Raw genomic sequence first — 12,968 nt, 5'->3', positions numbered from 1 at the left:
ATAGGAGTTATGTCCATTAGCATAATATGAATTATTTAGGTTCTTTGGCACACAACACTTCTATATTCATAAACTCCCCCTTATACAGCCATTCCCACAGAAGATTTGTTTTGCCTTGCTCTTTCTCAGTAGAGGGACTCTCACACCTTGGCTAATTTTGAAATGCGTGTAGTGCCACCCTAAGGTAGTAAGTTTACTGTAGACATGGACTTCTAGCTTTCTGTGCCAAACTAAACAATGAACCCAGGCCACATCTCACCAACGAAGCCTGGAATGGAAGCAATCCAAATCGGGGTTTGCTGTTGGAACTCATGTTCAGAAAATTGTCTGGCATTACTTTACTGGACTGTCCTTGTGGGCAGGATCAGACTGCTATGCAAATGGATATTTCTCACTTGGTATGGCACAGAGAGCTAACACTTGATTGTTCATGTTGATGAATGGGCACCATCCAATTAAACAGGTTATTTGAGCTTGGTCATCTCCATAGAGGCACTCTCATACCTTTGGAAAATTACATTCCATAGCTGTTGTGCATCAGCGTCATTAAACTGAGATGAGGTCCAGAAAAGGGGATGGTCAACAAAAGCATCTACTTCATATACCATTTGCTGTTGCACGCTGTTGTATCTTGGTTACCAAATGCACGTTCAGCTATAAAGAGAGTGTTGAGTGGCAGAGGGGTGAATAGAATGAGAATGTGGGAAATGAGCAGTTGGTGAAGGAAGGAAAAGAAGAGAAATGGAGAGGATGTTATTGCAGCGTTTGATGACCTACTGCACGGAAAGTGGTGGAAAAAGTGGTTTGCTGTGGTCCGCTGGGGACCGTTGAGGGTACACGAGGAACTACCCGCCAGAATCGAAAAAAAGAGTCTGACACCGGTGAGTGATTAGCGCCTATCTCTGACCGCAGCTGAAGGTGCACATTAACGGCCCCCTCTTCAATGAGGTACATTAAGGGCAGATCAAGCCCTTTGTGGATTTTCTGACTTGAACCGCAATTTTAACTCCGACCCCTTTTCCATTGGAAGCGAATAGCCGCATAACCGTAACTCTTTTCTGTCCTAAGACTTGGTGCAAGTAGAGCTATTGTAAGAGCATTAACGTGACACCAGAGCAGGCGAGAGTGGCTGGACGTGATATAGCAACTTCTTTGAATAAAGTATAGGATATGGCTTTGCAGGAAGGACTGAGAAGCCAAAACCTTCTTGCTGCACAGAGTAATAACCTGCTAGTAGGGGTGGGCACAAGCACTAACATTGTATACAAGAAGTATCAGAATGAGGTTGCAGCCAGGAGGTTTGACTCTGAAGAAGCCGTAGTTGCTGAAATCTGGCATAATTTGGCCTCCCTGTTGCCCCCTAGGGTTGTAAAGAGAAAGCAAGGCAGTAGGTTCACTGGATGTGGGGGGACAACGGGTGAGGCTAGGGCGGTCCATATGCGCTGGAGGGCCTCTCATGGGCAAGTTGGCCCGTCCAAATCCCCGATTGCAGGATTAAAAATTGTGGATTTCTACCCAAAAACTCTGGCAAGTATGGCGATCAGACATACTTCGTCCATGCGGGCAACAGCAGCTGTGGATCATTCTCATATCAACGAGATTAGTTTAATTGACTTCATGAACAATAATTTGGCGGGGGAGAAGATGAGCAAGGGGGGGGGCCTACTGCAACAGACTTGTGATGCCTCAGTCGCGGGGTCCCCAACGGAATTGACTGACTTTATGGAAAAAGAGCAGGATGGTGTTTCCTTCCTTCAAGGTAGAGACGTGCCACTCCACCATACTCTTTGTGAAGTGGGCTAACACATTAGATTGACTTCGCGATCGGTGGCCATTTTAAATGTGGTTTTTTAGTTCATTTGTGAAGCTATACGATAAGCTATGGAATGAAGTAAGGGCCCACACCATTTGTTTTAGTGAAATTAAGCTTCAAGTGGAATCAATGGGTTGTGACCTCTTAGTGGCCAAGGAGGGAGGGACTGCTTGTAACTGTAAGAGGTCTGGCCCAACCCAAGGAGAGACTAATCTATGCCGATTGTAAATGTGGATGAGGAGAGTGTCAATATTAACAAACAACCAAATACAAACCCCTATTCCAATTACAATCCAACAAGAGTATGCAAGTACAGAAGCGGGGCAGAGGCATAGGCAAAAGGGGGTAGGGGATGAACTCATTGTCAAATGTGGCTGTTGGACTAGAGGATGTAGTTGAAAAGGAGAGTGTTGGGAATTTGCAGAAAATGCATGAGGACGGTTAGGGGTTTCGATAGGAGGGACGGGGGTTGGGAGGAGAAACAAAAGGAAGCGAAAAACTAAAAAGGTAAAAGAGGTCGAATGGTCTCAATGTGCAATTATTGGGGGATTTAACAATTGTCGAAGCCCTAAATAGGCAACAAAGACAAAAAGACGGGTAACCCTGTTAATCTCACGCCTGTGCAGGAAGTCCCCTGTACTGAACGTTGAAGGGCAGGGGAATAAGTGCCTGAGTATGGGACTGGGAGGGTGATGATTAGAGCAGGAAGGTCGGTGGGACCAACTGCGGTAAAACGGGAAGAGCGGGTTGAAGTGCATCCGTGGATGGTGGCCCCCTAAGTAACATCCCCATGCCTCTCATGGTTGTTCTACCTCCTAGTAGAGTGGAGTCAGTGGTTCAGACAGAGAGATGGACCAAGGGAGTTGGGGAGCGCTCTCTTGTAAGGCTGAATGAAGGTGTGGGTACTGCAGCAGGTGCCTCGACAATTGAGGGCCAGGGGGATGGCAGAGGGGGGCATTTTATTAAGGCTTCATTCTCCTTCAGGAGACCTGGCTAACTCAGGCTCCGATTGTGGATAGTTAAGTGGTTTTCTCTCAAATGGCGAGGCCAAGTATGGCTGGTCGTGCAGCGGGTGGTCTTTTATCAGCAATACATTTGGGACAAGGTCTTGTTTGGGGCTCTTGCCATTGAGGTCACCAGGTTGAAACAAGAGAAAGCCTGCCTAATTATCAGTGTGTATTGGCACATGGGCATTGCACCGCAAGAATCCTTTGTGAATCTCTAGTGGATGGGATAATGACTTGGAAAGGAACTTATCCAGGGGGAGGGTTACTCTGAGTGGGGATCTGAATGCCACCTGTCAGGATCTGGATTCAAGGGAGGAGGATTGGAGGGTGACTCCGGATATGGTATGGCTGCGTCACAAAATGCAAGCGGGCGGCACTGGATGGTAGCACTGTTTTCCATAGGGCTACAAAAGCTGAACGGGAATGTGCAAGGTGATCTGGACAATAAACCAACTTGGCATAGAGGGGATGCTGAGCCTATTTTGGATTACATATTTGTCGATACAGAGGTATTTATAGAATGCCTGGGACTTGAGAGCCTTGTAAACTCGTGGAGTGACCATTCGATCCTAAGGGCCGATTTTGGTATGTCCAGGTGTGCGGTATCCCCAAGCATGCTTAGGAATCTGAGGGTAGATTCAGTTAGAAATAGAATCAGCTGGTCGGTCAAAACGATTCAGAAAATGAACAATTGCTTGTGTGATATGTTCAATCGTTCGACATACGACTGAAAAATGGATATGTTTAATGTGATGCATTTTCATGATGTAACTTCCGATTTGCTATAAAAAGTCTGTTTGGCGAGTGGGGGGGTGAGCATTAAGAAGGGGAAAAGTCCCCCTGTGACATCCTGTTAGTTAAATTATCCCTCTTTGACTCCAATTCCATCACACTGCACACCATAGACTGCCCCCTGGCCCAATTATGTCCCTTGAAGGAAACCTACTACACACCTTGGGTACTATCATCAACCCCACCTCCAAATATATCCGTTTTGGATACCTTAACCTAGGGTACAATGACCCTGACAACCCAGAAGCTGCATCACTCTCCAACTAATTAAGCACCCTTGACTTCCAACAACGCATCAACACACCCACACACAACAAAGTTTGCATCCTAGACTGGATCCCAGACCTCAACTGCCAGGTGGCTATCCTCTCTAATAGCCTCTGCCTATGATCTGACCACAATATAGTGCAATTCTCCATCACACCAACCATACATGCTTCGACCACTGCTATCCCGCTTCCACACACCCTTGCCCGTAGTTGAAAAGCTTCACCAAGGAATGTATTGCTCCCCTGCTCAGCTCACTCATATCTGAACCACCTTTTGACAATGACCCTAACTAACTCGCAGACCTATATACCAAAATCCTTACTGTCGCCGTAGACACCATTGCCCCTCTCAAACCTCACAAGGCCAAACCATCAGCACATAGAAACTCCTGGTTCACCCCAGACCTTCAAACGTTCCAATCCGTCAAAAGGCCAGTAGAAGCTAACTGGAAGAAAACCCCCGCTGAAGTTGCAAAGCTACAGTTCACAGCAGCTGCCAAACTCTACAAAAATGCCATTCTTGCTGCCAAATCCACCACATACAATTTCCCGCATTGCTCATGTCAAATCCAACACCTGTGAGATATTCACCATATCCAGGGAACTGGAAACCCCCTGCACCCTCACAGTCACCGTAATCAAAGACGATCTTTGGTGCACTTGTATCCAAAATGCCATGCTTGGCAAAATCTACACGTAAATTTGACAGTAAACTATCGATAATTGACCCCTCGCAAACTTCTCAGATGACTGCCTCCTCCCCCACAGCCAGTACACACAATCTCACCCCTGTTCTACTTCTCTAATGTCTCAAAAGATGATGTCTTAACCACACTCAAAGTCTCAGTGCAAAGGGGATTCCTTTCCACCGACATCCTTGCTCCTCTCATTGCCTTCTTTATTAGCGCCTCATTCTCAGTGGGTATCGTCCCCACCTGCCTCAAGGAAGCCTGTGTACTCTCCCTCATCAAAAACCATCACTAGACCCCACCCTGACAACCAACTACTGTCCCATCACATACGTCACCTTCCTGCTAAAAATCCTAGACAGAGCAGCCTACCTGCAAATCCAATGTTTCTTGTAAGACAACCATATTCTAGGTATCTATCAGTCTGGGCTCCGCCCAGGCCACGGGACAGAATCCACCTTACTCGACCTAAAGATACAGATTGATAAAATCAGGGATGAAGGCAAGCCTGGAAATGGATGAAAAGATTGTATTTAAAATGCTGAATGCACGTTTAGTGTGCATTCCGCATAGTAGATTAGATCAAAACCCATAATACCGAGCAGGGGAGCGGGGGTTGCAGTGGTGTCCCCCGTCTCCCCCAGTTTGGTATTATGGGCTGTGGGGGGGTTCCCCCAGATACATTAATAGCAGTGCGGGGTACAAAGGGTTAAAATCCCAAAAGATCGAATTACAAAATGCGGGCAAGTGGGCTCCATAATTTTGTAATTCGATCTTTTGGTATATATTTTTCAACGTACAAAGCCGGCAAGCCCACCCTGCTGCTTCTCCTCGACTTATCAGCAGCCTTCGATCTCGTAGACCACAATATCCTTAGCCAACGCGTATCCTCCTCAGTCAACTTCTCTACCTGAAGCCATATCCTGGATCTCCTCCTTCCTAGGGGACAGGTCCCACCAAGTATTTGCAGAGAATGCCAGCGTCCCACTAGCACCTATCACCTGCAGTGTGCCCAAGGTTCCTGCGCTTCCCCATCTCTGTACAACATATTCACAAAAACCCTTATTTGCCCTTCTTGACTCCATCGATATATCATATACAAACTATGCAGATGACACGGAAATCTTACTGCCCCTCGCAGGCAACTACCTTGATGACTCCTCCACCCTTAACTCTGTCTACATGACTATACAGGCCTGGATGACCACCCATCGGCATTGCCTGAACGACTAGAAGATGGAAATTCTTCTTGTAGGCCCCCATCAGTGATCAGGAAGCTTGACCTCCTATACGGCTCGTTTAACATAGACAGCATCACAATCCCAGTGTCACCTTCTGTGAAAACCATTGGTGTTTATCTTGACTCCACATTATCCCTCTCATGGTATGTCAACGCCATAGTGTCCTCCGCCGCATTTACGGGCAAACTAATAAATGCAGTCAAACAAAGCAAGAAACTGGTGCCAGGATAGCGAGAGCAACTGATAGAGCAGAGGCAGAGAGTTAATGAATCAAATCATAATTTTTATTTTATTTTAGATTTGAAAATAAAACACATCATAGATCAGCTTTTATTAATTCATTTTATACAAAACATCCTGAAAATCAGGCATTCATGCATTCATTCCGCTAGTACAAATCCTAAAACATTTAATTATTTTAAGAATCTAGGAAAGTTCCAATTCATTTCCCTTAAATTGCTAAAAAATGTTCACTCCAGACAAAATATCGACTATCGGTGCCTATATGTGTGAATCTTCGTTATCAAACAGGCTTCCCAGTTGGTAAATAGTTTCGACTTTGTAGATTGTAACTGTCTTCTTCAGGATGGGATGAACGTATAACAAAATTTTAAGAGCCAAATATAGTTCAGAGTCCAATTTAAACTTCAGGTGAGTCTCCAGAGCACTGGGGTACAGCACTAAGTTCAATTGCACAGTCCTGTTGAAATCCGCCTAATGTGCTAAGTTCCAAGGGAAAGGTTTAACAGCCCCTTCCAATAGGTGCCTTTTTCGCATCGGCTTACATCCGTCGCGGTACTACGATCAGCCGCCTCCGCGTCTGGTCTCCTTGTTTATACGTCGCCCCCCTCGTGTGAGCACAACAATCCCGCATACGAAAGGGATAGTAACGTGTTCAATATGCGGTCGCGGTCTCCAATAAAGTGCGCGGCACCTGACAGGGATCGAGGACGATTTACGAAAATCCTAATAAATGCAGCCAGACCCTTCCTCTCCCGTGACAGTTGCCTCACTATCGCTCGAGCCACCGTAGGGTCAAGGCTCGACTATTGCAATACCCTTTTTGCAGGCATCACTGACACCAACATCTGAAAAATGCAGGTTATCCAGAATAACGCACTTGGAGAGAAAGTGAAAGGGCAGAGAGTAGAGATGAAGAGTCCAAAGACCTGGAGAGGGGACAGAAAAGAGGATGTCCGTGAAGACCTCTCTGGAGGTAGCACTGACGTAAGTGTCTGCGATGGAAAGGCCAGGGTTTGCATGCAGGATGACTTTTTTGTGTGTTTTTTTAATTTGGGACTTTAGCGAGAGCGGGGGTTAGGCGATAGAGTAGGAGTTAGAGAAGATAGAAGAGATGGTGAGTGTCAGTAAGGAGAAGGAGGGCAGTTAAATGAGAGAGGGTTACTGCACTGCATAGTTCTGACCTAATCTCACAGGTGGCCTACCAGTAGCACAGAACACAATGCAATGAAGTTAGAGTGCAGAATGTAAATACACACAGCTAAAATCGAATTACAATGAAAGGCCACAAATGCAGTGAATCAGGGTGCAGAATGACAATACACACAGCCCAAATTCGAATTACAATATAAGGCCACAAATGCAGTGAATCTTTTATTAAATAAGTATATATTATGGAATATCAAGAAGCGTCCTATGTGCCCATAGGAAACATCTGTATGGGGAAAGCGTCACTGGAAAGTCATTTTATAGAGCGGGTCACCATGTATACCGTCCTTGGTTGCAAGGATACATAGCCTGTTTCAGAAAAGGCTAAAAGGTCACCCAATACCGGGGAGAACTTCTGTGGATGCAGGGCACACCCCGAGCAGGCTAGGGGTCCCCACAGTGCCTGGCTGAGCCGCTTTTTGAGAAGTAGCCAGAACTACTGACACTTACCACTTCTGCCTAGGCCAGTGTCCCCATGGTGTGCTTCTGTGCCGAGTGAGCTCCATTCAGCCGACCATGGGCGGCTTTCTAACCTCAGTGCTGGTGTCCGGACACCCCTCTTTCCCCGGGGCAGTACATTCACCCTCCATTCTCTCTGCGCTATATCAGGGGCTGAGCACAGCTCTCTATGTGCTGCATTGGGGGCAAACAACACCACTACTGCCACTTGTACTGACCAACACCCATTTCATCGATCAGCGCTAACCCGCTCCGCCGGCCTCACTGGAAGTCTCCCTGAGTTCCCTGAGGCGCACCCAGCTCTGCTGCATCTGCAGGCTGACGCTTCCCCCCGTCATGCAGCTTTCTCATTCAGGGGCCGTAGCAAGCGGGTTATGAGGACTTCTTCTGCGGTTGGGTAGTGCCACAGGGCTTCACTTCATCTGGGGAGGTGATTATACAGATGGCGAAGGTGGGGAACAGCTCTTAAATAGGTTGTTTCACGGAGGGCTAGACCGTGCTGCCATTAGCACTTCTTCCTCCAACCCGCCACCATCTTGCCATCACACACAGATGCCTATCCAAGGTCGCTCACCCTACTTATCCCAAAAAATCACCATGGTGTCAACCTCCAGACCTACCAGAACAGCCTATATACTCACTGCATCAACCAGCTTAAGTTTAAAAAGGCTAAAGCTGTAATATCTAACTTCCCAGTCATTGCAGCCAGACATTGGAACCTCCTCCCACCTACTCTACGTGCTGAACAGTCCTATTGGGCATTCCGGAAAGCCTTAAAAACACTATTATTTTCAGGAAGGCCCCCCCGCATCCCGGCTTGAACTGTGAAACTGTACACTGTATGTATTATGTATTATAATGTCTGCACTCTTCTGAGTAACTGGTCATGCAAACAGCACCTTTATGCCTCATGGCTTAGCGCATTATACAAATGTAAAAATAAATAAATAACGTATAATGAAGTCCTTCCAGGGTGAAAAAACTGAAATGCAACGGAACTTCAGATGGATTAAGACCGCGGGGCTTTCTAAGAATTGGATGAGGGCCACTATGAATAAGAAGAAGCAGAGCTATAAAAAATGTTTTAAAGGTTTTCGGGTGAAATTGTTACAGAATGACACTGAGCAGATGCAGAGAATTCTGATGAACAAAGACTCAAGAGCTTTCTGGGAAATAGTTAATGCACAAGAGGATGCTAACCAGTTGGGGCAGATAACCCCAGCGCCTGAAAATGTTTGGTGTGTGCACTTCCAAGAGTTGCATGCAAGGTTGGGTGGGTCCGTGGGTGTGGGCCTGGAAATGCATGCCCCGGCAGGGGAGGGCACGGTAATTGGTACTGAAGTAGATTAGATTGAGCTCCTGATCCAGTCTTAGGTTTTCTGTATAAGGATACTGTGATTAAGGGAACTGTTCCGGAGTCGCCATACACGGGATTGGTGGTGCCTATTTATAAAAAAAAGGCATGCGGGAGAACCCAAAAAATTGCAGGCACATTGCGTTGTTGATGGTAGATAGTAAATTCCTTGTGTCCTTGAATTAAAAACATCTGCAGAAGCGGTCAGAGTCTATTGGGCGCCCCACTAAACTTCAGGCAAGCTTTCAGAAAGGGTGTTTGGCAACCTTTAACCGGATGGACCCTAATAGATTGTGGGTCAGGTTGGCAGTGTGGGGGCTGCTGGGAGGTCTTTTAAGGTTGATAATGGGGCGGCATGAAAATTCGAGGGGTACGAGTCAGACCAAACAAGGACGGGGATTAGTCAAGGTTTATTCAGACTGCATCCGGACTGAGACGAGGATGCGTTTTGACGCTTTGTCTCTTTAATTCATATGTCTCAGATGTAGGGTTTTTTTCTAGAAGAACAACGGTTTGTCACACCGAAATTGGGCTCTTTGGAAATCGCTTGGATTATTTATGCAGATGACTTTTCAATTTTTGACAAAACAAAGATAGGTCTGCACCGTCTTTTAACAGCATTTTGGGACTATGCCCATCTGAATGGGTTACAAATCAATCCTGAAAAAGACGGGATCCTTCGGCTGTCGAAAACGAAAAAAATGTGCTCACCCAAATGGTTTTTGGAAACGGTTGCTTCCACGTAACAGCAAACCAGGGCTTCGGAAATATCAAGATCATTCTAAAGCAAAAAGCTGTTGCACTAACAAAGCAGTTACTAAGAATGGACCCTAAGTATGGGCATTTCTCTCTGAGACCGGCCATTTCTTTTTATATAGGCAAGATCATCCTGAAATTGACCTATGACGTGGAACTATGGGTTGAGGAATACTTTGCATTGCTAGACAAGCTTGAGGCATATATCTGGAGACGAGTATTGAAAGTACCTAACATTGGGCCTCATTACGAGTATGGAGGTAGCCATGGTGCTATTAGCGCCATGGCTGCCTCCATACCGCAATCCGGGCCCGGGTTCCTCGAATGAGGAATTACCGGGCCATCGCAACCTTGGCGGACCCGGTAATTCCCCATCTGAGGAACCCGGACCTGGGCCATCCCCATTCCCATTTGAGCCCCCATAGAGCTCAATGGGAATGGGGATGGAGCTAACAAAGGGCCCGTTAATGACAGGCCCGTTGTTAGCTCCCAGGTCACCTCGCGGGACCCGGTAAGGACGCCTGGTTTTTGCAGGCGCCCATTGCGGGTCCCGCGAGGAGACCTCGTAATAGGGCGGAACGGGTTTACCGGTGCCGGTAAACCAGTTCCGCCAACCTTATATTGAGGGCCATTGTCCCAGTTACTGCTATACTCTTAGAACTGGGACTACCTTAACTTACGGCGTGTTTACAGTGGAAACTGGTGACGTTGTTTGCGAGTCTCAATAATGCAGCAAAGGACTCCTTCTATGAAGACCTGAATGCATATAGGGAAGGGCTGGAGAGGCATGGAGGTAGTATAAGCCTGATGGGGAGAGTGTCTATGCCTGCATGGGAATATTGAATGGAATTAATGAGGATGTGGAGAGCCTAAAGCATAAGCCACTTAAGGTGAAGAAGGCACTGTACGAGCCGGATTGGATAGCTATGTTTGAGCAACTTCACGAGTACCCGTCCATGGCTCAATTGGCGCACGAGCACAAGATGTGGAGAACCTCAGCTTCCTACTTGACACAGTTCCCTAATCGTACTTACAGGCAATTGATCCTCTGCTTAAGGTGGAATTTTCTGCCTATATGGGAAGTTCGATTGAGGAGGAAACTGATTGGTTCTCATGAAAGCTGCTGTAGATTTTGTAAGGATGAGAATCCTGTAGAAACCAGCAAACATTTGTTTTTTGAGTGTTATGCAATTTCAACTCTCAGATTAACGTATATTTCGGAAAGATGATGAGGCTTATTAAATGGACCAACCTGGAAGGTGTGTGGAAAAGGTGTTTAAACCCAGAATTGCCTTTAATGGGGGCGGCAGTGACAGGTTTTATTAAAGCAATAAACCTGGTCAATTAATAGGAAAAGGCCTGAACTAGAGAACAAAATTGTTTCTGTTTTAACTCCGAAAATGGAGGGATGTAATGGAGTGGATACCTTTGTACTCGGGGACTGTTGTTTAACCCTTGATGATGCCTTCGTTGTTGTGATTTATTGTGCTGGGGTTGAACCAATGGAAACATGTCTGTTTATGTAATGGTATTTTTTTGTGTGGTTATTTAAGTAATTTTTCTTAGGATGTGTTTTAATCAATGGGAAATGGTTTTATGAATTGGATATTATATGTTCAAAGTGTTTCTTCTTTTATCTATTATCTGGATTGTAACGGCTTTTTAATGAACCATAAACAATTACAACATTTTTAAAAATACCCAACTGCTTTCCATTCCACCAAAAAAAGGGATTGCAGTACTCACTTCATGTGCATGGATATTCCTTTATAATACACACAAGATGGAGATGAAATGGAGAAGAAATCTTGTAAAATCACCAGGTCCAGCCAATTAAGAGGGTGTACTTTCAATTAGAATCAGACACACCAGCCTATCTTAGTGGGGTCAAGACAATACTTTTCATAGTAGTGCTCATGGCCCCGGCCTCGTCCGCAGACAATTCCAAATGCTAACAGAACATTGTCGGTCCGATAGCACAGTGAGTCGAGTAGCGCATTGACATCTGCGCACAGCCTGCTGACGCAGGTTTGAATCCTGGCAGGGCCAAACTCACCTTTCATCCTTCCGAGGTCGGGAAATGAGCACCACACACCGTGGGTAATAATAAGCAGCGCTCAGATTCCTGAGGGTTCGTAGTGCTATATAAATGCTAAATTATTATTATTAATTGATTATTATTGTCACACTAATACAATGGGCCTCATTACAAGTCAGCCGGTCCGGAAAGAACGGTGGTGGTAAATCCGCCACCACCATTCTTTCCCAGACCGGCTGATTGAGTCCTGCAGGCGGGAGGTGTCATTCCCGCCAAGTCTGACCTGGCGGGTTTAACACCACCCGCCTGCAGGCGGACATGGTAGCACCGGCACCATTACAGCATGGGGATTAACAGAATTCTGCCTCCGGAATTACTGGGTCACCGGGGTTGTAATGCCCCAGTGTTTCTGACAATCACGGAGGCAGAATGGTAATACGAGCCAGCGGTAACCTGCCGGAATTTCCGGCACGGTTACCGCCGGACTCGTAATGAGGCCCAATGACTTGTAGGTGTTCACTTGGAGCATTTAATCCTTCAACTGGCTGTGAGTGCCTTACTGACAAAGTTCTAGGGTGCATGGAAAAATGGCACAATGGATGAATCGGTCCTGGTAGTAGTACGACAAGGATAGCTCTTGGAGGTTTGCTCACTGCCTCCAACGGATATGATATGCCAACCCCCATTCACAAATTCCCAGTGAAGTGACAATTATTACTGGAGAATGTGTCCTCGTTGCTGGAGAAATGTGCAGTGGATCCTATACCAGTCAAAGCAAGGAACATTAGTATGCATCCTATCCTATTTTTGATTTGGATACTGACAAGCGTGTTCCAACCAGTTCTGGACTTAATCGTTTTGTAACCCAGAAACTATATATATTGCTGGCCCTTCAAGCCATTATGCTTATTTATTTATTATTTTTATTTATGTATTTATTTATAAGGTGCCAAAAACCAACAGGTATTGAGCACCATAACATAAACACTGGACGTAGAGTAGACAGGACATTAGGTGTGCAGTTGGCTATGCAATGTGGGAGGATGCTCAGTGAAATTATAAAAGTTTTCAGTTGTCGTCGAAAGTAGTTTAGATCTGTTT

This window comes from Ambystoma mexicanum, chromosome 2p (genome assembly GCF_040938575.1).
Source record: "Ambystoma mexicanum isolate Mex_15411 chromosome 2p, UKY_AmexF1_1, whole genome shotgun sequence".
In the NCBI taxonomy this organism is placed as follows: Eukaryota; Metazoa; Chordata; class Amphibia; order Caudata; family Ambystomatidae; genus Ambystoma; species Ambystoma mexicanum.
Note: the sequence above shows the minus strand (reverse complement) of the source record.